This window comes from Pleurodeles waltl, chromosome 10, assembly GCF_031143425.1.
Source record: "Pleurodeles waltl isolate 20211129_DDA chromosome 10, aPleWal1.hap1.20221129, whole genome shotgun sequence".
In the NCBI taxonomy this organism is placed as follows: Eukaryota; Metazoa; Chordata; class Amphibia; order Caudata; family Salamandridae; genus Pleurodeles; species Pleurodeles waltl.
Window position 1 is genome coordinate 142,769,877 of NC_090449.1, and position 27,603 is coordinate 142,797,479.

At 44.7% G+C, this 27,603-nt stretch overlaps 1 pseudogene; it reads left to right on the top strand.

Annotated features, from left to right (window-relative positions):
• Positions 1 to 670: 670 nt before the first annotated feature.
• LOC138261249 (UDP-glucuronosyltransferase 2C1 pseudogene) lies at positions 671 to 3,213 on the top strand (annotated as a pseudogene).
• Positions 3,214 to 27,603: the final 24,390 nt, after the last annotated feature.

Sequence of the window (27,603 nt, forward strand, 5' to 3'; positions counted from 1 at the left end):
TTGCAGACCATCCTACTGCAGCAGACTGTCAGTGTGTGTTTGTGTTAGTGTGGAGACCTGACATTGTTTTATCTGGCTGGGACTCCGAGGGCCTACAAGTGTGACTCACTAGCTTATTCAATGTGCCCAGACCCTCCCCTTCCACCTACTGGGATGGGCTTCCACCAGCTACTTCCAGGAAGCTGGTGAGCTACTAGTAGCTCCCAAGCTACTTGTTGAGAGACCCCTGGTTTAGCCTTTTAGCTGAAGCTGCTAAGTTTTAGATGAAACTTCTGCAAGGTTCTCGAGTTCACTATCTCTCTGCATGAGCCACTTACTCATTTCAGGTTGTATTTTACTTTGAATTGTGGGACGTACTCGTCGTCCTTTTTATACTAATGGAACAAATAGGACAACAAGTCCCCCAAAATGCAAAGTAAGACCTGGGAACTTAGGGTTATAAATGAAATATAGAGAAAGCTAGGATATCGCAAGCACATGCCAACACTAGTGAACGTACACGTAGCCTTTATCGTTGAAGTCGAATGTCAGCCATCTTTGTGAAGGGCATGGGCACCGAGGGGCGGGGAGATAATGCAGCCACTGTTTTATTGTCTGCAGTTCCCAGCAGGGCTGCAGTCGTAATCAGATGTAGCGTCTTGTCCATTTTTCGAGACCATGCTGTTTACGCCGATTTTTATTTTATGTAGTGTATGACAAAAAATAAAATAAACAGTGCTCTGACTCCAGAAAGAGCTGCACGAGCTTCCGTTTTCGGAAGTGCACTGCCCCATACATTCACTTCCTGGTTTCTAATGCATTCCTGGGCAAACATATGATGAGACTTTGTACGTAGCAGGCCGTCTCCAGTTCCTGGACCTGATGTGGACAGAAGCCACAAGCTGAGCGTGTAGCTGAGATCGTTTTACAAAAAAGTTTCAGTTCACAGGATACTGAATGTTGAAACAACGATCCATATTTTAAATAGAGCGAAAGTATCGGAGCTGCTGGAACATGGTGAACAGCTGCAACGTCCTTAACCTCAGTTTTGTGTTTTCCTGTGCACTGTTGTTTGCACAGGTTAATGTCGCTGGGGCAGCTAAGATCCTGGTGGTCCCAGTGGATGGCAGCCATTGGGTAAACATCAAAATCCTTATGATGGAGCTACTGGGACGAGGGCACGAACTCACAGTGGTGAAAGCCTCCAATGCCATCTACATAGAAGATCAATCGGACGATTTTATAATAGAAACAATTCAAATGCAACCGAACACAATGACCAAAGAGGAGGTTGAAAAACATGCCCTTGACTGGATTTTTAGAATGGCCTTCTCCAAAGACAGATCATCACTTTCCATCGCTTGGGAAATACTTGGCGTCATTCAGCAAACCACTGAGAACCACGCAGCGATTATTGCAACCATGTTTGAAAACAAGGAACTGATGGAGCGCCTTGGCAATACGCATTTTGAACTTGTCCTGGCTGATCCGTATTTTCAAGGTGGAGTTATGCTGGCATATCACCTCAAGATTCCAGTTGTATTTTTTGGACGGTGGCTGCAAATTGAAGAAATTCACTTGGCTACGGCCCCATCGCCGCTCTCATACGTGCCAGTGCTGCATTCTAGGTGGACAGATAGAATGAGTTTTGTTGAAAGGTGTAAAAATGTTTTACTCTATAGCTTAAATGAAATTCTAAATAAGTTTGTTGTTTACACAACTTATGATGAACTTTGCCAGCGGTATCTGAAAACGGACAGCGGACTTTATCACCTTATTAAAAAGGCTGATATTTTCCTGATGAAGGTGGATTTTGTCTTTGAGTTCCCCAGGCCGATCATGCCCAATGCTATCTATATTGGAGGCTTCCAGTGCCGACCTCCAAAGGCTCTTCCTGCAGAGATTCAAGAGTTCATGGACAGTTCTGGTGATGCCGGAGTGGTGGTCTTCTCATTGGGAACTTTTTTAAGAACCTTACCTTGGGAGTTAGCCAATAAGATTGCTGCAGGCCTGGCCAGGCTTCCTGAACATGTGATATGGCGCTACACAGGAGAGACACCACTCACACTGGGAAATAACACCAAGATTCTGAGTTGGCTGCCCCAGAATGACCTTCTTAGTCACCCAAAAACAAAGGCCTTCATCGCCCATGGAGGAGAGAATGGCGTTTATGAGGCCATCTACCATGGAGTGCCTGTGATCGGCTTTCCAGTCTTTGGTGACCAGTATGAAAATATCATGCGACTCAACAGTCGAGGAGCTGCCTTTTTGTTGCAGAACCTGCCAGACTTAACAGCTGAATACCTTTACAATGCAGTGAGAACTGTTATTGATGACCCAAGCTATAGAGCCAACATGCAACGCCTGTCTGCTCTGCACAGAGATGTTCAGGTCCACCCCATGCAGACCGCCATCTTCTGGATAGAGTACACCATCCGACACAAGGGTGCGTCCCATCTTCAGGCAGCAGGGAATGACCTGCCCTTCTATCAGTACTACCTGCTTGACGTCATAGGATTGCTGGGTGCTGTTCTACTTCTTTCCCTCTGCTTAGCTTGGAAGGTGTTAAATGCTGTTGTGAAAAGAGTATGTTTGGGAAAAAGGAAGAAGAAACGGGAGTAGCGAGGATGTGTGAAAAGAATAACAAACTGTAAACTTTTCTTGAAGTTGATGAAGTGTTCAGAGCTAATGTCAATCCTAGGATACAGATGAAGAGAGAAGTGGAAAGGAGATTTATTAGTGTACCGATGTTCTTAGTGAGATGGTGCGCCATCCCTGCTTTTGAGCCCTGAACTCAAAAGCTAAGAACACCCTCGCTATGAGCAGTTGAATGTTGACTGTAGCAGTTTAGACTTTGGTGATATTGATATCCCTGTTTAATTGCCCTGCAGATTATGTTTCTTAAAATGTATTTGTGTTGTTAGAAAAATATCTTAAATCACATAACCATGTCTAAATTGCAGAGAGACCATAGACTGAATAAGTATGGCCCTGGACTCTTTTCTCACTCTTGTGTGCAGGCAAGATGCCATGGTATGATGTGTAAGAAAGCTTGCCTTCCAGTGGAGAATTGAGTCCGTTTCTAGTAAATTTTAACTGATGATATATCTCATGGGCTAAACTTAGTAGTTCTTCGAGAGATAATTGAATATACAGTGAGTGCTGTATGAGAACGCTATGTGGAGCATTGTAATAATTCCTAAGTCCATTAAAAATATGATTTAAATAGTATAAGTATCAGTGGTCTCTATATCAAATATATTCCTCTGTCCATTGTAGTGAGAGACTGTGTGTCTCGCTTGTATCTATGTATCTTATGAGCTGAGACCGTCCCACTGATATCTGTACAATGAACTACCTCATCCCCTTACTCTCCAGAATGACTGCCAGTCCCACAGCGCTCAATACTGCCCTGACTGGGCTGATGGTGCAAATATTTTATCATTATTTAGGTACGGTAATTCAAGTCGCCTTACGAGAAAAGAAAACTCATCAGTTATGATCTTTCCTGTTATGTATCTTATGTATGGAATTAATATAACACCACAAGTTCCTTTGTGCTAAATACATTGGAAAAGGGCATTAAGAAAAAGAGGAACCACCACTGACAGCTGATGGGCCATACATACGCGCACACATACACTTATCTGCATGCACACTCTTTTCACAAGAGCACACACTTACACCAATCATTTACAAGCATATAAGCTTGCACATGGGCCGCAGCGGTGGGATAGGGTAATGGAGGGGAAGCCTCAGTAGTTCCTGGAGGACTGGGGAAGGGACTGCTGCCTCCTCTCATTGTCTGACCTTGTCATGGGTCAGCAGTGAGCGGAGGACCTTCCTTTCTCGTCACATAATCACATGAGGTCAGTGTGACTTACTGACCCCACCCAACTCTGACTTGGCATCACTGATGGACAGTCTGCCCAGTGCCCCCTAATCTTGATGGGGAGGATCTTGCACCACTTTGCCAGGCTGAGGAGGTCATGCCCAGCTAAGTTCACCTCAGGCAGCCTGGCACCTGTGCATTTAGCATATGTATAGTTCCTGGGCCGAAAATAGGGTGTGTGTCAGGCTGAACTTTGCTCAGCCTGACAGACACTCTTTATGCTTGAAAAAGGTGGTGGGGCTCTTAACAACAGGCACCGCCTGGAAACTACTGACTACTGAGAAAAAGGGAAGGCTTTATGCTTTTTCTAAAGTGAATTTGATAGGATATAGCATTGAGTTCCTGCAGGAGGGTGTTCCAAAGTCTTCTCTTTGTGTAGTTCTCATTCGATATTAATAGGGGTTGCACTTCACTTGTGGGTCATAATTATCATTGTTGTCAGTTAGCGGTCACCCAGGGTAGTCGTGACTACTCTTTTTAAATTACCCTTGCAATGTCCCTTTGTGCCCTGCTCTGGGGGATCACAAAGGTAATGGGGAACGGAAGAGACGTCACTTGACGCCCTGTTTACGTTCTCTAGATTTCGTACCTTGTTTTCCTCCTAGGAGCACACTGAATGCAGAGATGATAAAGGCGGGGTCAGGGTTTAGCCCACTAATGTCAATGTTACTTCCTGTACCCCTGCTACTTCTGTACATTGATGTTAATGATTAATATTAATTGTAATATGCCTGGTAGGAGGAGCTGCCAGGTCAGTCGAATGGTGTGTCATTTGAAATACCGCAGACATGTCACCATTCCCTGAGGCTTTCAGTTGTCCTAAAACACTGAATAATCTTTGGGAAACTGCAGAGATGTATGTGGAATTACCAGTTTGATTGGGCCCAGTAACTTCCCATTTCACAGTGAAACCTCATGGTTCAGCTCAGAATACTGCTAACTCCAAACCCCTGGCCTACCTGTAGCGTGGTAATTTTAACTTTGAGGGTGCGGATTTGCCTGATGCTGATCCGGGGCCTCTCACACTAAGTTAGTATTGTTGCTTAGACTTTAAATTTATTTTAAATTTGTCAAATGGATAATGTTTTGGAAGTCATTTTCAATACACAACATTCATCCTTTTGGCAGTAAGTGGAGATGCATACCATAGGAACATTTTCATTGCATAATTAACATTTTAGTTGTACTTTCACTACTATTATCTTCATGACAAAGCACATCAAAGAAGAGGGTTTTAATTTAGTTACTCTACAGAATATTAAGAACTCAATCTGCAGTGTTAAATTTGTACTTCTTCTTTGAAAGTGTTCAATGTTAAAATGTATTTATCAGTTATATGTTCCACTATATTTCTTTGGTTATTACACACTTTGTGTGTTCTGCGGGAGGCTTCAGAGTAAAAATTTGAAAATGGAAGGGTTTGTGAAAAATGTAATAAGAATGGCTTTTTTGTGGCTCCTAAGATTTTGTGACACTCAGGTCTGTTTGTGAAAAGTTCTTGTGATGGTGCTTCACATTGCCTACGTGCAAACACACTTCCTTTCTTTTTCAGGGTGTGACGGTATCTAGATTCTGGATGACCTGAGAATCTTTGGTGGGGTGTACTTTTTTCTTCAGATTTTAGCCTACATTGGACCTTTGTGCCAGAACGACCTGAGACCTGAGGTGTTTCCTAATCCATTTAAGTGGTGGTTCTTTTTGATCATACTTGCCTTGTGTCATTCGAACAACTGCTACTGGTCCATATCTAGCTCAGGTGATTGAGTCCCGGAATTAGGTTCAAACATACATCTTCTTCCCAGTAAGGGGAGCAAAATACACAGATATTGCACCAGCATCTAAAGGAAGGCCTGTTGGATGCAATTTGTTTATGTTGCTTTTGAGACTGCACTCAGTCCTGACCCTTGACCAGTAACCAACCTAGCATGAGCTATTGAGAGCCATCAGTATTGTTCAGAATCCATGATGAACAGTAAGCGTGGTCACAGGCACAGCCACATTCAAAGGACCTTATTTGCAGTACTTTTCAGTTTTATTCATTAAGCACTTCAACCAGCGAAATGCACATAAAAGTGAGACCGTTGTACCATTGAATACTACATCGAAAAACAAGTCTTGGTCAAAACATACGAATGTAGAAATAAGAGTTAAGTTTTAAGGTCTGGGTGGAAAGAAGAGATGGAGATCGAGTAGACAGAAATGTTAACTATTGGAAAGTGTGAGGGGGCTGAGAGAGAATGAGGTTATGTGCAGAGTTGCAAGAGAGTTTAGCCAGAGCACCTCAGGTAATATGAATGAGGACAAGAGATTGACATTTAACTAAATGTATTTATTTTGAAATGTACAAATGCTTAGCCATAGTAAGAAAAACTGAAAAGTGAGACAGGAAGGAAATGAGAAGGAGAGGCACAAAAAATAAAGGGAAGCAAATAAGGTGAAGAGAGGCATTGGCATCTGAGCTGAGGGAACTGTGAATACTAAGCAGATAATGATCTGTCAGCTTTGTTCCACCTAGAGTAATTTCTGATTCAGTCATATACCCATGAGTAGCACATAATGAGAATAGAAAAAACACCCCAGCTGACATATTGTTTATATATATGAGCCACAGCAGTTGTCATAACCATTAAAAATCTTGGATGATTGTTTTCTTTGAAGTGAGCTTCCTCATGCTGGCTGTATCAGCCAACCAAATCCTTTCTTGCAGGACTGTGTAGATAGCATAGTCGCCATCAATGTATGATATTCTCTGTTACCAAAATTGCGATGGCTATTTTTATGGGCAAATCATATTTTGTAAACTCCTGCATCCATTTTTCATTCCGCAACAGTAGATCAATTTATTCATATGGGTATTAAATCTTAAATATTCTGGGCATTGATTTTTTAAGTATAGTTAATGCATAATTACAGTGTCTCAGAAAAGTTTCCAAGATATATTTGAAAGTTCTGAGTTGAAAACCTGTCTGTTGAAATGCTTACGTTCCACTTTTTAAGACGGAGCCCAAAGTGTTTTCAGTTCACCAGGCTTTGATATTGTGCACGTGCCAGAGCCATGTTTCCGAGGATAAGGGAGCATATCTGCCTTGTGTGCTTGGATGTCATCGCCTTTGTGAGAGTGAACCGATGTTCAAAAGCAACTGAGTTATTTCAAAAATGCTTGATAAGAAGGGTTTTAAAAAACAGCTGTAAACTTTACCAGTGTCTTGTCAGCTGTTGTACAGAGTGCTAACATATTGCGACATTTGTTTATTCCTTGCCCACTTTGTCTCAGAAATCGGGGTCAACACAAACTGAGATGCACTAAGGCCCATATTAATCCTTTTTTCCGCCGCATTTGCGTCATTTTTTGACGCAAAAGCGGCGCAATCTTACAAAGCCTGATTATATTTTGTTTGCTCCGCTTTTGTGTCAAAAAATGACGCAAATGCGGCGCAAAAAAGGATACACGTGGGCCTAAATCTTATAATAAGCAGGCAACATACTGAACTAAGCCGTATTAGCAATTACACACCTCATAACATTGCCTAGGTAAAAAAAAAATGCAGAGGATTGAGTGTTTTAATGCATAGCCTTTAACAATGTCTATTATGGAAAAGGTGCGAGTTAGTTGTGCTCAAGTGGTATCAATTTATAATAATTCCCAGAAATCTATGAACACTAAAAGCATTCAGGAGTGGTCTGTTCTCTTATCCATTGATGAAAGGATAATAAGAAGTGAATATGAAAGTTTAAAGTGATTGTCAGCCAATGTTGTAAAATGAGCTGAGCTCTTTAACTAGAACATTTTTACAAATTGTGAACTGAAGCAATAATTTGATAACAAAAATGTCTTCGTTCAGTTTTTGTCATTTTGAATACGCTGTGATTTGATTCAAACATGATATTAATTATATAGGGTAGTTAAATTGATTTACATTTTATCTGTAGTGTCTCTTATGAAAAAAATTGTCTTTTTTTGTTAGAGTTACAGCAAAGTTTTTAATCATACTATCGTACACCATAATAACCATCAGACAGTGGGCCTGCGAAATACAATTGTGTCACTACAAACAGGTCCTGGCTATATGCTAAACAATTGCAATGACTGTTTTTTTCTCCCCTGTTTATTCCAATGACTCTTTTAATCCTTTTAAATTGTATAATCATTGGGGTTTATCATGACGTGAAACTTTGAAATGATTTTGATTAATTTAACAATTAAAGATGGTAGCAGTCATATATTTAATTTGCATTGAGTTTCTCAAATCGTCCCTGGAGGTGCATCACTAAAGAAACTACACTGTCCACTTTTCAAATACAAATGCAAATATTTTTTTTAATAGCACTTTGTTGCAAGATTATGACACTGTTGCATTGCACGTAACAGGTGCATAGAAAAAAACAGGAATGGATGACCCACGTTAATGTTGTTTGAGGTAGTACGTACTTTGTGCATCTCTGGTATATACCTCTGTTACAAGGCGCTGAAAGTGGCTTTAATTTGTGATTTTTAGGAAGTATGATAGACCTTTGTATCTATGCAGTCATCCAATAACAAAATCTAATTACTGCATATCTTTGCGAAAAGCATGTTTCCAGTCCTTAATTTTAATCGTTAGTTTATGCATATTAATTAATATGACTTTGTAACGTGTCTGCTGTATGCATAATTTCTGCTCCTTCTTGTCCCCTTGGTTCTTTCCTTGATTATATTTTCTTTCTGTGTTTGCCTCCCTGTGTGCTGTAAACGTTGTAAGGTTATATTGTGATATGTCACTTATGTATAGTAGAGCCCTTGCTATAAAGCTCTACAGAAATTAATCTCACATAGTGGTGTCTGAACTAGTCATACTAATTTGTCATCTTCAGAAGGATACAGAAGTGAAGGGATCTGTAGGGTTTCAAGTGTGGAACCTTCGGGTTACTCATAGAAATCTGCAATAGTTGTGTAGGTCCATAGAGTGGTTGTTTTGCCTCAGGGCCTTCCAAAGTTTCGGGTAAGTTGTGTGCTTTGGGGGTGATGTATGATGGAACCACACATGCCATTACCACACCTGCCTTTACTTTGCGACCATTACCACGCATATGCCTTTACTACCCTTGCCTTTACCTCGCATATACCTTTACCAAGCATGCGTTTACAACAAAAATGTAAGCATTTACAGGTAAGTGTGTGTGTTTATATATATATATTAAGGTAAGGGTGTTTTTAAGGTTTAGGTTTAGGAAAAAGTATTTCTGTGGCAAGGGTCATTTTAGGGTTGGGGGTGGGTATGGTATTGGGTGGTAAGTGTATTTTTAGGGGTTTTGGTGGGGTATTTCTGTGGCAAGGCTATTTTTATTTAATAACCATATTTTATTGAGTTTAATAACGCAAGACATCATCCACTGGGGTACATACATTATTATAGTTTTAGCGCTGGGACAGAGTATTGAATCAGCACAATCATATTGAACAACATTATTTATTACATTGATAGCCCATGATACATCCACCACCCATCCCATATCTTATAGTATTTTGGGGGGATCCTGTTGCCCTGTATATTGTTTTTTCTTGACGTGCACACCAGTCAACTCCCTTTCTCCATACAATCAGTGAAGGGGGTGCAGGTTGCTAATCAGTGGAGGGCAATATCTCTCTTGATCACCAAGCATGCCACGCCTATGAAGCTCCTTTTCCAGTGTGGCCCTCCAGTTTCATCTGGAAGAGCCAGTAGCGCAACCTGGGGACCCAAATCCATGGAACAGCCCAGCACATCAGAAATTTCACAGCTGACCCCACTCTAAAGGGAGTGCAAGTCCGGACAAAACCAAACTACATGAAAGAAGTCTACTTAGCTTGCTCTGTTTTAGCACATTTATTTAATTATTTCTTCCAAGAGGGCTGCTATGTTTATAGTTAGGAAGATGTTTTAGTTTCACGTTATCTGTGCCACTCTGTAAAGGCGACACTATCAGTGTCAAAGGTCTAATCTAAGACTATTCTGTCAGAATGGTCAGGTTTTGCAACGGATAATAACGGGTTATTCATTGCAGAGACACAGCTCAGTACTCCCTGGTACTCAAGCTGAGTGAGGCTCTCCCACATTGAAGCTTTAGCTTCGTGTTTAACAGGATATTGTGGCTGAGGCTGGGGTGTAGACCTAACAGGTATTACATGGCAAGGAGAATTCTTTTCCCAACCTACATGGTTGTGGTATAGTGCAGGTGCCTGCGCTAAAGCCCAGTTGACAGTGTGGGCTTGTTTTACTGCCTCTGGAACAAGATCAGAGAAAGAAGACAAAATTACATCTTCCCCATGTCGGAGCTTACGGACGTGCTCGGATGACCAGTCCCTCTCGGCCAGCAGGATATCACAACTAAGTTCATCCTAGAATATCACACTAATGGTGTGCTCTATGCCTCTCTCAATTTGGACATTTAAATTATAAACCCTGTCGGGTGGGAGAACACGCCCGTCCGCAGTCTCGACTGCAATAAATTTGCTAGTTGCTGTCACATCCAGATGATCTTTCAGACTCTGGCGACATATTGTAACTTTTGCCGCGCTGTCTAGCAGTGCCACTGCCCACATCTTGTTCTTCAGAAATGTTCTCGAGTTTACTGGCATTTTTAATTGGCAGTGCTGCCACCTTTTTCTTTTTAAACTGTGGTTTTTGCTGTGGGGGGACTTATCTTCTTTTTTGTCTGAAGACTATGGTGAGCCTTTCTTCAGTTTCACGTAGTCAGGACGTCGCTCTGACTGGCCATCTCTCTTGCTACGTCTATCCTGTGCATCCTGAAAGGAATGAGAGGGGCATGAATCAGTATATCTGTCAGGAGCTTTTATATTTTCTGTATTTCTGAGATTATATCTCCTTTCAGAGTTCTTCGGGTGTAGTGAATCTGCTGTCTGACTTTGTCTGTCTCTAATTTGCTTTTGTTTAGCCCAGTGCTTTTTAGGACCCTCCTGTGCTTGTTTAGTACCTTCCTTAGGGGTGGTACTCTGTATTTCAGTTTTTTTTCAGCTTGGATCTGAAAACTATCCTGCCCTATACTGGTAAAGGTATCGAAAATAATGTTCGGTTGCTGTTTCTCCTGTTCCAAGTTTGGAATCTCTCAGAGCCACTGGTGTATAGCCAACACTACCGCTTCCCCTTTAATGTTACTGAGTATGATTGAGGAGACTGCATCGAAGTTATGCATCAGTTTCATCCCCAAATCTAGGGCGAGTGCAGCCCCATGCTCATTCTGAATATGTTTTAACACTTCCGGTAAACTGGCAAGTGTGTGGTATTATAAAGCGCAGTGAATACTGTACCCCATGTGACGCAGTAATCTTCTGGGGGAACCATCCCGAAGGGCAAGCACATTGTGAGAATTCTATCCAGCTGATTCGTTTTCTGGGCTATCCATAACAGGATTTTCTCTCGTTCCGTGGGCCCTTTGCCCATGATAGACTGTACTGTTTCTGGATTGATCCCAGTGGTAGCCAATGATATCCAGCAGGTGCTGGCAGTACTGGGCGCGCTGGTGTTGTATTCAGAGCTCGCATTACAAACTGAACAAGTCGTCTATATAATGTTACTAGCTCAATGGATAGATTGCACAGATCAGCTGCCTGCATGTTTTGTAAACCAGGGTGAGGTGTATATGTGGCAAACAAGGGTCACGTTGGTCCTTCATTAAAAGGGACCTAATCTCACAGGTTGTATTACATGTGTTAAGGCGCCATTAAACCAGTTGTGATGTTCTTGATAAGTAATCAGAATTTCAAGACACTGGTATGCGTGCTACCATTGTGGTACATTTGCAATTCTGTATGTTTGGAATGTGAATGATCCAGGGCCTTCCTGAGGAAAGGTGACCCAAGAGTAGAATGTTTCTGTTTGGTAAGATTAATTTGCTTCTACAATGAATGTGACATCCCCGCCCTCTTCTGTTAAGCCATGCACTCCTAGGTGTAGTGTTAATTCTTGTCTAGCATTCTCAGGAATGTCTATGGTGTTCCCCATATCATGAAATGGGTAGAGGGATGGAACACCAAGTGGGGGAGAAAGTCCTTTTAAGAGTTCGAGCTCAAATAACCTACAGCCTAGTTAGGTGCTCCCTGTTTAGCTGAGGAGGATCTTCCCCAAGACCACAGACGTCTCTGTATAGTGGTACCTAGGGTACCTGTTGTGTGTGCAGTAGTAATACTACGGGTATCCGTAAATTAGTGCCTAAACACCATCGTTGGTGCGCCATGTTGTAGTTGGACTCTAGCTCTGGGCAAGACTACTGGTTTAGGGATCTCAACACTTTTGTTTCTAGGTGACTAGGCTAATTCCACAACAAGTCACAACTGTCGGCCCAACCCTCCCAGCTCACAAGCATTACCTCACCAAAAACCCAAACAGTAAAAGCTGATCTGTGGCAGCCTTTACGCATGGACTCAAGAGTGCGACATCTCAGGGGAGTTGTGGTTAAACGGAGATTACTCTTTTCTCACATGAGCAACATGTCGCACACAGGCAATGAAAGAGATGCAGTAAAGTTTTCAATAGGTTTTATTAATAAGACTGCAATCTACTGTAAATTGCATGGGCTGCAATGATTAGGATAATGCAAGAAACAGAATTGTATAAACAAGTCATGAATACAAATACCCCCACCATCTTGAAATAACATAAGATGTAAAGCAGGTGTGAAATAAACCCTAATAAACTAGCACGATTAACCTAATCTCTAACCAGGAAGAGAGCCAAGTGTGTTAAACGTAATCTGCCAGTACCATGTCAATGAGAAGAGCCCCCAACCCTTGTTACCGTGTAATGAGGTCTCTAGATCAGACACTGTGGAGACACGAAGATTGGGTCAGCATCAAGGCGACATGTAGCATGGAAAGCGTCAATGGCATCTGATAGGAATCCCTCTGATTATCTTGTCTGTGTGAGATGTATTTATACAGATCTGGTAGGACCACTGACGCAGCTCTGTTCCCAAACAATAGATAAGAAGGCATGCTTGGGGCGGCAATTATATAAACAATTCCCTGAAAAGGTACATTATGTTACTGGCACACTAAAGTGGGAAAGTACATAATGTGAGTACCTACATATCTCATTTATCTTTGACACTGATAGTGACGCCTTTACAGAATGGCACTGATAACGTGAAACTAAAACATCTTCCTAACTATAAATATGGCAGCCATCTTGGAAGAAATAATTAAATAAATGTGCTAAAACAGAGCAAGCTAAGTAGGTTCAAATTCACTGGGTGACGGGGGCACAGGCCTGCAAGCCAGAAGGCTAAGCCAACTCCTGATTCCCATTAAAACTAAATAAGATCCACTCTAGACCGGACATGGAAAGTTCATCAGAATATTGAGGTAACGGGGAGGCACATCATTTTAATCACTACAATGTGCCACATCAGATTAAAAGTTAGCCAACTCCATCTACACATGTCTCTATCCGGCCAGGTCTGGAAGGCACAAGATGTGAATTCCTAGATACATAAATTAGCTCTGTCTGACTGGTATACTGGGGCACCAGTGTTGCCCAGCGGTCTCAGCAGCTACCACCACCAAGAGGAATTAGCGCACATTTATTTGCAGATCTGAAGCCTTTTCATAGAGATGGAGAATTTCAAGACATCTAGGGCTTGAGGATTGTGGATCACTAAGGAAGAGGAGGGCATCTGCTGCATAAAGCAATTTGGTCTTCAATGCCCCCTCCCACTGTCAGCCCAGACCTGGGCATCGAACTGTATGAACAGGGCGAACAGCAGTGGGGACTAAAGAGTGCCCCTGCAGATTGGCGAAGGCAGAGACAGACCTCCTTTGACCCAAACATGGGCAGTAGAGGCATTCTAAAAGAGGCCCACCATTTTCTGGAGGGAGGGTCGAACACTAGCCCAGTGGAGGATGACATGCAGAAATGCCCAGGAGACTGTGACAAATGCCTTCTGGAAATCAACAAAAAGGAGGGCTAAATCGCTGTCCAGGCGTTGTGACTGAGAGCGGGCCAGCTGCACCTTTTGAATGCAATGCTGGGCACTTCTGTGTACCCTTAAAGCCGCACTGGTCAAGATGTATTAAATAGGACAATGTCTGACTCAGCCTGGTCGCCAAGGTTTGAGCAAAGATCCTGATGTCCACATTAATTAAAGAAATTGGCTGATAAGAGGAGCAGCTGCCTGTGGGCTGTCCAACTTTAGGTATCACTACAATAATAGCATTGCCAAAATTTGGGAGGGAATAGCCATGTGTTGATGCCTCCATATGGAGGGCCAACAGGTGAGGTTTCAAGAGGGTACAGAAGAGGTTAAAGAATTTGATCAGAGACAGCCTGTCCTACTTCTTCGGCTGTCAGAGGCAGATCAAATTCCCGAGCCAGGGAAGGAGGACTAGAGGACAGAGTTACAGCTCGAAGGACGGGGTTCTCAATTTCACATGGGGGGGTCGGGAGTGCCTCATAAAGGTCTTGATAGAATGCTGTGAATGTCCAAGCAATCGCAGGCAGTTCCTCACAAAGGGCCCAGAGGAATCTCTAATGGCAGACACAATTCTGCTGAGACATCACAGGTTGGTAGCCAATACAGCAGTTGGCCGGACTTATCCCCCTATTCATACACCCTCTGGGTCAACACCCTTCAGCACTGTTTTGCCTCCTCCAGTGAGACCTGTCTCAGTTTAAATCACACCTGTGTCATTTAAATCACACCTGTGTCATTTGGCGACCCGCCTCACCCGGATCCGGACCATGAGCCTCGCGCTCCAAAAGAAGGATCTGGGACTCCAGTTCCGTCACATGTGCCAGCTGTAGTTGCCTCTTTAGTCTTGCATATCCTTGGCGCAGGCATAATCGCCACCCATAAAGCCCCGGCTGAGTATACCAAACCCTGGTTGGTTTGGAAGAAGGTTTGTAGCTCCTCCTCCATGAAGTCACCTCAACCCCGGTCCACCAAGTGCCACATGTTTAATCTCTACATCGGTCAAGGGGGGCTCGGTTGGTCACCCCATTCAAAAAGTAGGGGTACATGATCAGATATGCCCTGTGGTAGGATCCAAACAGACTGTAGTGGTAGCAAGCTAAAGGAGGTAAATTCTGGACTCAGTTTTGTGGGCTGTGGACAGGTGTGTTTAAGACTGTTGTATAGTGGTCCACGAATGCTATGCGTCACAGAGTCCCATGGAGTCCACCCAGGATGACAAGCGCACAGAACGTGCCAGCCTGCCTGGCCGTGGAGCATTAGATGTGACCCACGCAAGGTCCGGGACTGCATTAAAATATCCTTCTATCAGGGCTGCCCCTGGGGGTAGGGCCACCAGCAGGGACTGGAACGCCTGTAACATCGACTGCAAGAGTTGCTAGGGAACATAGCATGGGATAAAATTATAGAGCTTAGCTGCCAAGTGCCCCCCAATTCCCACATACCTTCCCTGGGGCTCTTCATGGACAGTAACCAAAGGAAAGGTTCTGTGTAGTAGAATTGCAACCTCCCTTGAGTCTCTAGAAAATCCTATGTGGTAGACATGATCATACCCAAAACAGCCCAGGAAATGGCACTGAGATCCTAAGAGGTGTGTCCATTGGATTAGGACCACATCTGGCTTGTACCTTTTGACATAGCACAATACCACTGATCTTTTGATACAATCCAAGAGCCTGTTCACATTCCAGGAGACAGCTCTAACCACCCAGGAGGGGGTCTATAAAGTATAGCAAGTCAAGGTCCTCTGGTGGCAGGGGCAGGTCAGTGGACAGTACTCTGGAGGCCAAACCAAGAGTCAAAACAAGCACAGTGGAGAGCTCACATGAAGAACGCCTAAAACAAAAACATTTCAAAATAACAATCCCACTCAAAATAACACATCCCCTCCCTCCATAGCCCCTGCACACCATACTTCCAACCTTGAAGCATCTATCTCCCATAGAACATAGTACAGCTAAACAGGGGAGAACACAGACAGGATCGCCGTTCGCCAATGCAGAGGATGAAAATGTCTGACAGCAGTTTCTAGCAATTGAAAAAAAGGACCTGCAAATATGCTAACCATAAGAAAAATGTCTCATCGCCCCTCCACTGTCTAAACTGTCTGGCTGCAAGGTATACATTACCACTCCTGGCAAGCCTGTTCGTGTAGGAGCATCACAGAGCACAGTCAATGCAGTAAGTTTTGTGACAGCCAAGGAGGGATCAGGTCAGTTTGTCAGATACACTCGCCAAGGACCTGAAAAGAGTCAGTGTCAGAGAGATTCATCTCAGGGTCTGCAGCATTCAGGGGTTCCTCAAACAGGAGTTGGGCTCGCCTAGGCCTGTCTCCCACTCCGACCTGGCTTTCCTGGATCTGGAGCATTTCCTCTTGGGCACTTGAGTGGAGAAGGCTGGGGGCGTTCCTTCGTCTCCAGGTCTGCCTGCCCTCTGGAGCACAAGAGCCTCAGCAGCCACTGTTCCGTCGCCCACCCCCAAGCCTGTTCGGAGAGTCAAAGAAGTAGGTCGACGAGTTAAAGATGACCTTATGACGAGCCGAGAACAGAAGCATTTATCAGATGTTGAGCATGTAGAGCTTTTGTTTGACCTCTTCGAAGGACAGTAGCTTTTGCTGGACCGCTCTGGTACAGTCCAGGAAGATCATAATGTTGGCGTGGAGATAGCCCATATCTGGCTGATTCTGGCTTCATCAAAGATAGTATTGCAGTCTCGATAGTTAAGGATGCGTGCTATCAAAGGGCGGATGGGGAAACCGGGTGTAGGCCGCATAGTCAGGGCTCAGTGCACCCACTCTACAATAAAGCAATGAGACAGCTTATCTGTCAGGACCGGAACCACTTCTCCTGGAAGTCGCCCATCCCAGAGCCTCCCAGTGTCTTAGAGATCAGCCCGCTCCATGTGTGTATAAGTATTGCTGCAGGTGGGGGATAGTCCAAAGGTCCTCACATCGCCACCGATCACCAGTTATGGGGGGACAAGTGCCCAAGGAGTTTCAGGTGACCACACTCACCTGGTTGGAAAGCGCCTCACCCCAGTGGCCGAACTTCATTGGGGGCGAGGTGCGTTGCTGTCATGCCGCCAGCCTGGGCTACCAAGGTCTGCAGCACTGCATCTCCAGATGTACTGGTTGCACTAGGTGGTTGCACTCGCTCAGTGAGGCAGACACTCCATTGCCACAGGTTGATGCAAACCTCCAATGCAGACAACCCATGACTAAGCCACACTGCCTGCTGTCAGACTGGGCCACATCAAGGACCCACAGTGCCTTACCTCTAATCACTCTGACATCCACGAGGGAAGTCCCACTCACCTTACCGGCACCTCAAGACACCGGATGGGTTTCGGTAATACATCGAGGCGGATGCTGTACCCGCAAGCCGCCCGAGGCTAGTGATGATAAACCCCACGGCCTCCATTTTGTCCAGGGTGGAATGGTGGTGGTTTTGGTGCAAGGCTGCCAGTGCATCACCGCTGACCAAAGAGGGCAGAAAAGGGTGCCCAAGGATCTTTAAAATTCAGGGGGCTGATGGAGGGGCTAAAAATACACGCTGTCAGGCAGGATTAAAGAGGATACAGATTGGGCGACGGAGCACCGTAAAGGCTTGACTGCCATCTTGGCCTCTTTGGCCACGCCCCTGTTGGCAAGTGTATTTTTGAGGTTTAGGGTGGGTAGGGGTATTTGGGTGGAAAGTGTATTTTTAGGGTAGGTAATGGTATTTGGGTGGTAAGGTTGTTTTTAGGGTTTAGTCTGGGTGAAGGTATTTGGGAGGTAAGGGTGTTTTTAGGCCTTGGGGAGAGTAGGGATATTTGAGTAGCAACGGTAATTTTAGGGTTTAGGGTGTGTAGGTGTATTATGGAGGCAAGGATGTTTTTAGGGTATAGGGTGGGTAAGTGTATTTGGGTGGAAAGGGTGTTTTTAGGGTGGGTAAGGGTATTTGGGTAGTAAAGGTGTTTTTAGAGTTCAGGGTGGGTAATTGTATTTGGATGACTAAAATAGCTGTAGGGTTTAGGGTGGGTAGAGGTATTTGGGTGGCACGGGTATTATCAGGATTTAGGATGAGTAAGGGCATGTGGGTGGTAAGGGTATTTTTAGGTTTTGTATGGTGGGTAAGGGTATTTGGGTGGCTAAGGTGTTTTAGGGGTTAGAATGGGTAAGGATAGTTGGGTAGTAAGAGTGTTTTTAGGGTTTGGGGTGGCTAAAGGTATTTGGGCAGCAAGGGTAATTTTAGAATTTAGTGTGGGTAAGGGTATTTGGGTGGCGTGAGTAATTTTAGGGTGGGTAAGGATATTTGGGTGGCAAGGGTGTTTTAGTGTTTAGGGTGCGTAAGGGTATTTGGGTAGTAGGATGTTTTTAGGGTTTAGGGTGGGTAGGGTATTTCGGTAGTAAGGGCGTTTTAGCGTTTAAGGTTGGTACATGTATTTGGGTGGCACAGGTAACTTTAGGTTTTAGGGTGGGTAGGGGTATTTTGGTAGGAAGGGTACATCTAGGGTTTTGGGTGGGTAAGGGCATGTGGGTGGTAAGGCTCTTTTTAGGTTTTATGGTGGGTAAGTGTATTTGGGTGGCTAGGGTGTTTTTAGGGTTTACAGTGGGTAAGGGTATTTGGTTGGTAAGGGTGTTTTTAGGGTTTAAGGTGGGTAAGGGTATTTGGATGGCAAGGGTAATTTTAGGGTTTAGGGTGGGTGGGGATATTGAGTGGTAAGGGTAATTTTAAGGTGTAAGGTGGGTAAGGGCATTTGGGTGGCAAGGGTATTTTTAGGGTTTAGGGTGGGTAATGGTATTTGGGTGGGAAGGGTAATTTTAGGGTTTATGGTGGGTGCGGATATTTGAGTGTCAAGGGTAATTTTAGGGTTTAGGATGGGTAGGGGTATTTGGGTGTCAAGGGTGTTTTTAGAGTTTAGGTTGGGTAGGGGTATTTGGGTGGTAAAGCTATATTTAGGGTTTAGTGTAGGTCTGGGCGGAGTTCGCAGTACGCTGAACTCTGCAAAGTGATAAAAAAACTCTGCCCTGCTATGTGGAGTTCCACAAGTTGCGGACCGTGTTAGGTCATGCCGTTCATGCCTATTTTTAGTGCAGGCTGTTTGTCCTGCGCTGAAAAATGAGCGTGAATGGCACCACACGCAGCACAAGAGGGCACTGCTTCTTTTCTGCCACTCGAGTAGATTTTCTCAGGCTGCACCTTCCACAACGTGAATGGAAGGTTTCTCCACGCGAACGGTAGCGGCCGTCAGTCACCAACCGCACTGAGAAATCTCGCTTGGAAGTGGTCTGACTACGATTTTCCTCGATTGCACTCTCCAACTTAACATTGCTGACTACAAACACCCACAAACCCAACGTCCCAAGCAACACCCACCTCCTCCACACCTGGACCCCCGTCAACATAGAAGATACCACCAACATCATGGCCTCCATCCACTCCGGATCACCATCAGACCCCTGCCCACACCATATCTTCAATAAAGCAAACATCATCATCGCTCCCCACCTCTGCAATACCATCAACAGCTCCTTCAAGTCAGCCACCTTCCCAGAAAGATGGAAGCATGCAGAAGTCAACGCCCTGCTGAAGAAGCCCAAGGCAGACCCAGACGACCCCAAGTACTTCCGGCCGATCTCCCTCCTCCCCTTCCCAGCCAAGGTCATCAAAAAAATCGTGAACAGCCAATTGTCCCGGTTCATGGAAGAAAGCAAGGCACTCGACACCTCCCAATCCGGGTTCCGCAAAAACCACATCACCGAGACCGCACTCATTGCTGCCACAGACAATATCAGGACCATGTTTGACGAAGAAGAAACAGCAGCACTCATCCTCCTGGACCTCTCCGCAGCCTTCAACACGGTATGTCATCACACTCTCCGCACACGCCTCCACAACGCTGGAATCCGCGACAAGACACTCGACCGGATCTCGTCATTTCTCGCAGGCAGAACCCAGAGAGTCTGCCTTTCACTGTTCCTGTCAGAAGCCTCCAGAATCATCTGTGGCGGCCCCCAAGGATCATCGCTCAGCCCCATGCTCTTCAACGTTTACATGGCCCCACTCGCCAACATCGCACGAACCCACCACATCAACATAGTTTCCTACGCAGATGACATTCAGCTAATCCTCCCCCTCACGAAAGACCCTACAACTGCAAAGAACAACCTCCACAACGGGCTTCACGCCATCGCCAGCTGGATGGAATCAAGCCGCTTCAAGTTAAACACAGACAAGACAGAGATCCTCATCTTTGGCGCCAACCCCTCAGCATGGAACGACTCCTGGTGGCCCACCTCCCTAGGATCCGCACTCTCACCCACCACCCACGCACGCAACCTGGGATTCATCTTGGACTCCACACTCAGCATCTCCTCTTCCTGCTACAACACTCTCCGCATGCTCCGCAAAATCTTTAAAGTGGATTCCCATCGAAACCAGGAAAACTGTCACCCACGCCCTGGTCAGCAGCCGATTGGACTACGGAAATGCCTATATGCAGGAACAACAACCAAACGCCAAACAAAGCTGCAAAGAATCCAGAACGCATCCGCCCGCCTCATTCTTGACGTCCCACGCCGCAACCACATCTCTCCCCACCTCAGAGACCTACACTGGCTACCAGTATCAAAGAGGATCACCTTCAAACTGCTCATCCACGCACACAAAGCCCTCCACAACACTGGTCCAGCCTACCTCAACGACAGACTCACCTTCCACACCCCCACCCGCAATCTTCGCTCCGCCAGCCTTGCCCTCGCCTCCGTCCCCCGCATCCACCGCACCACCGCCAGAGGAAGATCCTTCTCTCACCTAGCCGCCAAGACCTGGAACTCCCTACCGCTCCACCTTCGCCAGACCCAAGACCTCTTGACATTCAGGAAACGCCTCAAGACATGGCTTTACGACCAGTAGCTCCCCCCCCCCCAGCTCCTTGAGATCCTAACGGGTGAGTATTGCACTTTATAAATCCTTTGATTGATTGATTGATTGATTGGTGAGTACGAATGAGATGAAAACTCTGCTCCCCTCCACCACATAGAGTTTTTCGGAACTCCGTGCTCTAAGCGAAGCGTGGAGTGGGAAGAACTCTGCAAACTCTGTGAGCGGAGCTGAGTACATCACCCACCCCTAGTTTAGTGATGGTTCTAAATATATGTGTGTGTGTGTATATATATATATATATATATATATATATATATAGTCATTTAAAACTCAAAGGTTACAGGGACATTATAGTTAGACTAATATTTCAAACGTACACACCCATAGAAATTCAGCTGCTATAGTTAAGTTATTTCAAGTAACTATAACTCGTGACCTAAGGCTACTATAACTCATGCCCCCACCACGCACAGTTTTCTCATCAATAATGTTACTGCAAATGTTACAGTGATATTATCAATGATGTGTTAAAAGATGTCATGAGTGCTGTAATATCTGGGGTAATTAGCAGGAGATGGGAATGGCAGGAGTTATAGTTACTTTAGGGTACGAGTTACAATTACTTGAAATAACTATGACAGCTGAATTTCTATGATTTTGTACGTTTGAAATTTGAGCCTAACTATAACATCCCTGTAATCTTTGTTTTTTTCCGGTGGATTTCTATGTTTTTTTTCAACATTAAGTAATTTTAATTACTTTACGTTAATTCAACCAGCGCCCTGTGGCCAATCCCCTATAAACACACAACCCTGCTCCACACACGGACTTCAGCCATGCGTGTCAGGAATTGACAATGGGGTCCCTGACCTACCGCCAGGCCCTGTGGCGCAACCCCTATAACCACCCAACCCAGTGCCACGCATGGCTGAAGGCCGTGTGCGGCGGGAATTGGCTGCAGGGCAGCAGGAGGTCATTTTATTAAGCTGCCCATCTTCCTGGGGAAATGGCGAGCAGATGGTGCATCCTACTAATGTAAATGAGGTGGGGCCAAAAGGACGGGGCTTCTAGGCCATTTTACACACTTGTACTTTTTAAAAGGGAGAATACGATCTCTTGTCTCAGCAGCAGATTACAAGAAAGAACCCTCTCTATACACCTCCATCAAGGATTACTGATAACGTCAAGGTAGAAATGCAGAGAAAAAAACACTTGCTTTGCCTTGACCATGAACAAGTAATTAGGATGATTAGTACTTTACAGAAAAGGTGGGCACCTGCTATGTTCATATCTGTACGTGTTTCCCGTTGAGGTTTAATTTCTGTGAAATGAGCATCGTTCCAGAATTAATCCTGCCCTGCGTATTTATCCAAGAAGAAGCCACCTTTTTGTGTGGAATGTCTACCCAGCTGGAGTACTTTCTACTGTCTAATTAGTAAGTGCTACCTCGTTGGGTAAATATATAGTGCATCTCCTACACTACAGCTGTGTAAAGGATGCTGAGGTATTGTCTCCAGTGACCTTGTGTGTCTGTAACTTTGCCAATTTGATTGTTCCTCAAGCGTCTTCATAAGATAACTTTTCAAGGTGGAGTGCAGAGAAAAGACACTGGGATGATTTGTACTTTACAGAAGTAAGTGCTTCTTTGTTTGGTGTAGATCTGATCACATTCTTCTGCATCAAGAACACGTCTCACAAACGGAGGGGAACATGCTCAAGGGGCCTTCTAGTAAGCTGTTCATTATCCTGGTAAAAGGGCGGGAAGATGTTGCATACCACTAATGTATACACAGTGGGGCCGAACTGGTAGGGCTTCTAGGCTATTTCACTTATTTCTGCTTTTTAAAGCGGAGAACACAATCTCTGGTCCTAGCAGGCGATGACAAGACAGAACCCTCACAGTCACTACATGAGATATTGCGCTTGAAAAAAGCAAGAATGCAAACACCTCAATTCAGGATTACAGAAAACATTTTCATTGTGGATATGCAGAGAAAAGACACCATGCGCAAGAAATGAGAATGCTTAGTGCTTCACAGAAGTGAAGCTTCAACTTTGGCGCCTACTTTGTTAATATCTGTAAGTGCTTCCCATTGAGGTTTAATTTCTGTGAAATGAGCATTGTGCCAGAATGAATCCTGTGTATTTATGTAACATAAATATGTAGGGCAGAAATCTTTTTTTTTTTTTAAATAAATGTCGGGGACCGTGGAGAAAGCCTCAGGGCCCCGGTAATCCTAGCTGGCTCCACTCCTCCTGCGGAAGCCAGCATTGCTCCTGCATATAGGGAGGTGCTGAAAATGCAGCTCCCTGTGTGTGGAAACAATACTTTAATCTCTTTTCCTGCCCACATGGCAGGGGAAGAGATAAACACTCCGTTTCCAGCAAGCAGGATCATTTTGACAGCTCCGGCTTGCTGGAAGCAGAGTGTTTGCTTTTGCTAGGCGGGAGATGTCACAATTCCTGCCAAACAAAAGCAAACAGCTATCTCCAGAGTGGACAACTTGTGAGATAGCAGGAGCCAACCCTGGGAGATGGCGTTCCTGGGCCGTATTTGGTCCTGGACGAGGGACACGCGGCCCCCTCCTTCTTTTGTAAAAAATTAACTGGCCCCCGGAAGGTGGTGTTCCTGGGGCACGGGGGGATCTGCATGGTCCCCCCAACATAATTTTTATTTATAGCCCTGGGCATTATTAAGCCCTTGGAGGGGGGTCCGAGCACTCCCCTCCATTTTGTTAAACATAAGCCTGCATGCCCCCGGGACCGGGCTCACCCGGGGCTACAATTATAACAAGTGTGGGAGTCCACGCTTGTTTGTTTTTTTTCGACATCACAGCGAAATTCGCAAATATTCACGAATGTTGTCGAGACTTAACAAAAAATACCTTTTTGCCCTGGTGGGGGTTCCACGGGGACCCCAGGACCAAGGCTAGGGAGTTAGTGTATTCATACCCTGCCCCCTTATCTTTTTTGTTGCGTGTGTTTTTTTGGAACTCGCCTTCAGCCGAGTCCCAGAACGCCTGCCAACACTTCCTGGTTGAAGTGTTGGCAGCCAATCAGATCTCAGTGTGAGATCGGGTGGATTCGCAAAGTGTTCGCGCCTCTAGATATACAAATTTGGATTTTTAAAAATACCTTGAAACCTACTGAACAGATTTGCACCAAATAAGGAAAAGGGCGCTTTCTCGACCAACAGCTACCTTTCTGTCAAATTTGGTGTAATTCCTTCCAGCAGTTCAGGCTGCAGTTCTGACTAAAATCCCTGTGAGAATTAACATGGGAAACATGGGTAATGGTGGTGTAGTAAAGGCATGCATGGTAATGGCATGCATGGTTCCATCATACATCCCTTTGGGGACATGATAATCCTATTACTTGCAAGTCTTGCTGGACTGTAAAACTGGTTATACAAAATTACAGAGCTGATTGGAGTTTGCTGGTTATATTTCCCAATCTGGACCTGTATCACATAGCCCAGAGCTAAAAAACTGGATTTTTTTTTTTCACAGGATTATTCTGGAAATTTCTGATTTTTAAGGAATTTAACACAGGATCTCATGAGCATTCAGGAAGCCTGCAAAAGCTGTACATTTGGTGGAGAACATGGCCAGGTGGAAAAATATTCATGTATAAGTATAACTTGTCTGTCTTTTGCATATGATCTGTGGTATCCAGGCGGTCGTTCCACTCCAAAAGGGAAATAGTCCTTACAAGAACCAAAGTTGAGTGTATTACTCAAACTCACACTTAAGCTAAGATATGAACCACCAGACACCCTCAGTCTGCCCTCAAGCACCCACCAGCTAGCCCTCCAAGCACACTGGTTGCGCTCTCAGAGATCCTGAGCTGTCCTCACAGCACACCTCCAGACACAATCAGCCAGCCACAGCTGTCAGGCCTTCAGAGAGCGTCATCCAGTCTTCAGAATGCCCCTCCCCCAACACACAATACATTCTTAGAAACCCATTTATATGACCCTCATCTACTTTCAGAGATCTGATCCTCAATTAGCCAAAAATGTCCTGGTCTTCAGTGGCTGGGGAAGCAGGTTAACAAAAGCAGTGAAGTTACTTGCCGTAAAAGCCAATTCTGTTGTTGTGAATGATGAAGACTCGCATCACTGTAGTGTGAAAAGATGCCAGGCTCACAAGCATGAGGCACATGAAAGAGAGCCTCTTAAGAACCATGAACATCTAACAGAAAAGGGTAAATTAGTATGTAACTCTGGCAAAACTGATAATCTATCTGGCTCAAAGAAAGAAGGGAATAGGAACAAACATGTCAGCACCACCATGGTGCGTGTGCTTTGTGGTGCAACGGACAGCCAAGTGATCAGGGTCGTCCTCCCGCCAGCAGCAGCAGAAGCTGCAAACATTTAAAATTAAAAGGATAATAAACAATGTTTATTATCCAAACAATGGTTATTATCCTTTTATTTCCAGAATGACCCCGCCAGACATTTTAAGACCATTAATACAGCCAGGCGGTGTCCTGCTGGTGGGGCGCTGCCAACGGTGGCAGCGCCCCTTCCCTGCCGGACTACCTCCTCGTCGGACAAGGTAAGTCAGTTGTCCGACACCGGAGGGCTGTGGGAGGGTGCGGGCTGTTGTGTGTGCAAGTCTGAGTGTGTAGTGTCTGAGTATGTGTATGCATGTGTGTGCGTGTGTGAATGCGACTGTGAGTGTTGTGGTGTATGCGTGGTTGTATGCATGAGAGTGAATGTGTGTATGAATATTGAAGTGAGTGCGTCTGCATGTCAGTGTGTATGCGTGTGAGGATGTGTGTTTGGATGTTTGTGTGTATGCGTGCTTGAATACTTGAGAGTATGTGTAAGTGAATGCGTGGATGGATTCGTGTGAGTGAATGCATGTATGGATGAATGTGAGTGGATGCATGTCTGGAATTGTAGGTGAGTGGGTGTAAGCATGGTGTGTGTCTGTGTGCATGTATGCAGGGAGGGGGTGGGGGTGGAGGGTGCTATGTGAGTAGGGGGGGCTGAGGGTGCTGTGACCGTAGCGGGGTGGAAGGGTCAGGTGCTTGCTGGGGGGGGGGGGTCTACCGGTGACAGGGAAGGAATTCCCTGTCACTGGTAGCCCTACCACCATGGTTTTCGTGGCGTTGCTACCACTGCAGAAACCATGGCAGTGGGCCGGCTCCTAATACGTCGGCAGTCCTCTGTGGGTCGGAGATGAACACCTCTGGTCCGGCGGTTCATACTGCCATGGCGGTATCGGTGGAGATGTGGCGGGTTGACAGCGGCCAACCCGCCACACTCCTAATGTGGCGGTCCTCATTGCCAGCCTGTTGACGGTGATACCGCCACATTAACCCTGGCGGTCGGAAGACCGCCAGGGTCAATATGAGCACCATAATGGCCTGCGCCACCATTACAGATGGACTACTGATTAACAAACTCTAATTTGGGCCCTAAATTAGCTTGAACATGTGCTTGAATCCATACTTTCACAATCTAAAAGAGACATGCAGCGAGCTGATAGATACATTTAATTTAATATCATAGGTCCCACCTAGTGCCCTTACCTGTCATAAGATGAGTTGTACACTATACATAATAATTATAAAAGAACTGGAAAATTATGTTCCCCGAACAATTCACTAAGATACAATTCTTAATAGGAAACTGATCAATGAATAGATACAAAGGAAATGAAAGGAGGGGAAAAAAATCAATCGATGCGACAAATGAAGGAGTTAGAAAACCAACCTGCAGACTTCATGTTTTAAGTTCTCAACTTTTAAAGGTAAAAAAATGAAGATGTTTGTAATGGAATACTGCAGTTGGGGCAAAGGGAGGGAAAGGACATTCTGAAAATGTAACTTTATGGTTCAAGATATGATGCAAAAATCTGTGTTGCAGTAACACAGTAAATTTGTACCTGCCAATTAGCCTCTTGGCAGAGGTGCCAGTAAGGAATAAAGCAGTTTTGAGAGCAGAAGAACATCTGCAAACCCCCATATGTTTGCTGCATGTTTCAAACAGTTGGAGTTCAACTTTGCCTCGACCTCAAATTTGCCATTGAGAAAGAAAATCAAATTAGAAAGTAATGGTTGAGGTACAACTTGAGCCAAGAGAGATTTTTGACCCGCTCAAGAGCGTGGAGTTGCATTAAATGAAAACTCCATTAAGCACCTTTGCTTGGTAAATACACTGTGGCAGTAATCAACTTGTAATTGAGATGAATTGAAGCTGGTCTTCAGCAGCCAAGGGATCATATGGAATGTTCTGCTGAGAACATTCTGTTGAGATATACCTTGTACATAACTAAAAATAAATCAAATACATTGATCCTCGTGTCCCGGAGAATGAAATGCAAAACTGTAGATCTCTCCCTCTACATATGTAGTTAAACGTTGTGACAAACTTCATGAAGTTCCCAAACTATGCATAGTATTTTTAAACAGATTAAAGAAAATGCATACATAGTTTTTGGGTGGGTATCTAAAGTCACACATTCAGAGGAGTAATGCCCCTCACTTTACTGTGATAAAAGCTTACAGATTGGCTTTTTTCATGCTGGGGGGAGAATTATAATGGAGGCATTCTTGGGAAAACTCCAAAATGTACAGATAATTTGCGAAATGTCTCGTCGTCTGAAAGGGATGTGTTAGGAAGAAGAGGAACACGTGTTTCAAGACCACACTAAGACCCTGGTTACAAGGGGTTGGTAAGGGTGAGATATGCATCCACACATTCACGCTGATACCCATAGTTGGAGCATTTACATGTGTGGTAAATACCAATTGTTCCAACGTTCCCTAAAAATGAAATTATAGTTTAAATCATTATTTACTGCACCGAGTTGTATATATATTAATAATCTAAATACGTTTACTCGAGTGAATTTGAAAACGTTCGACTTGCTGAGGAACATTTTCGGGGATGTAGTATTTTTGCATCATTCT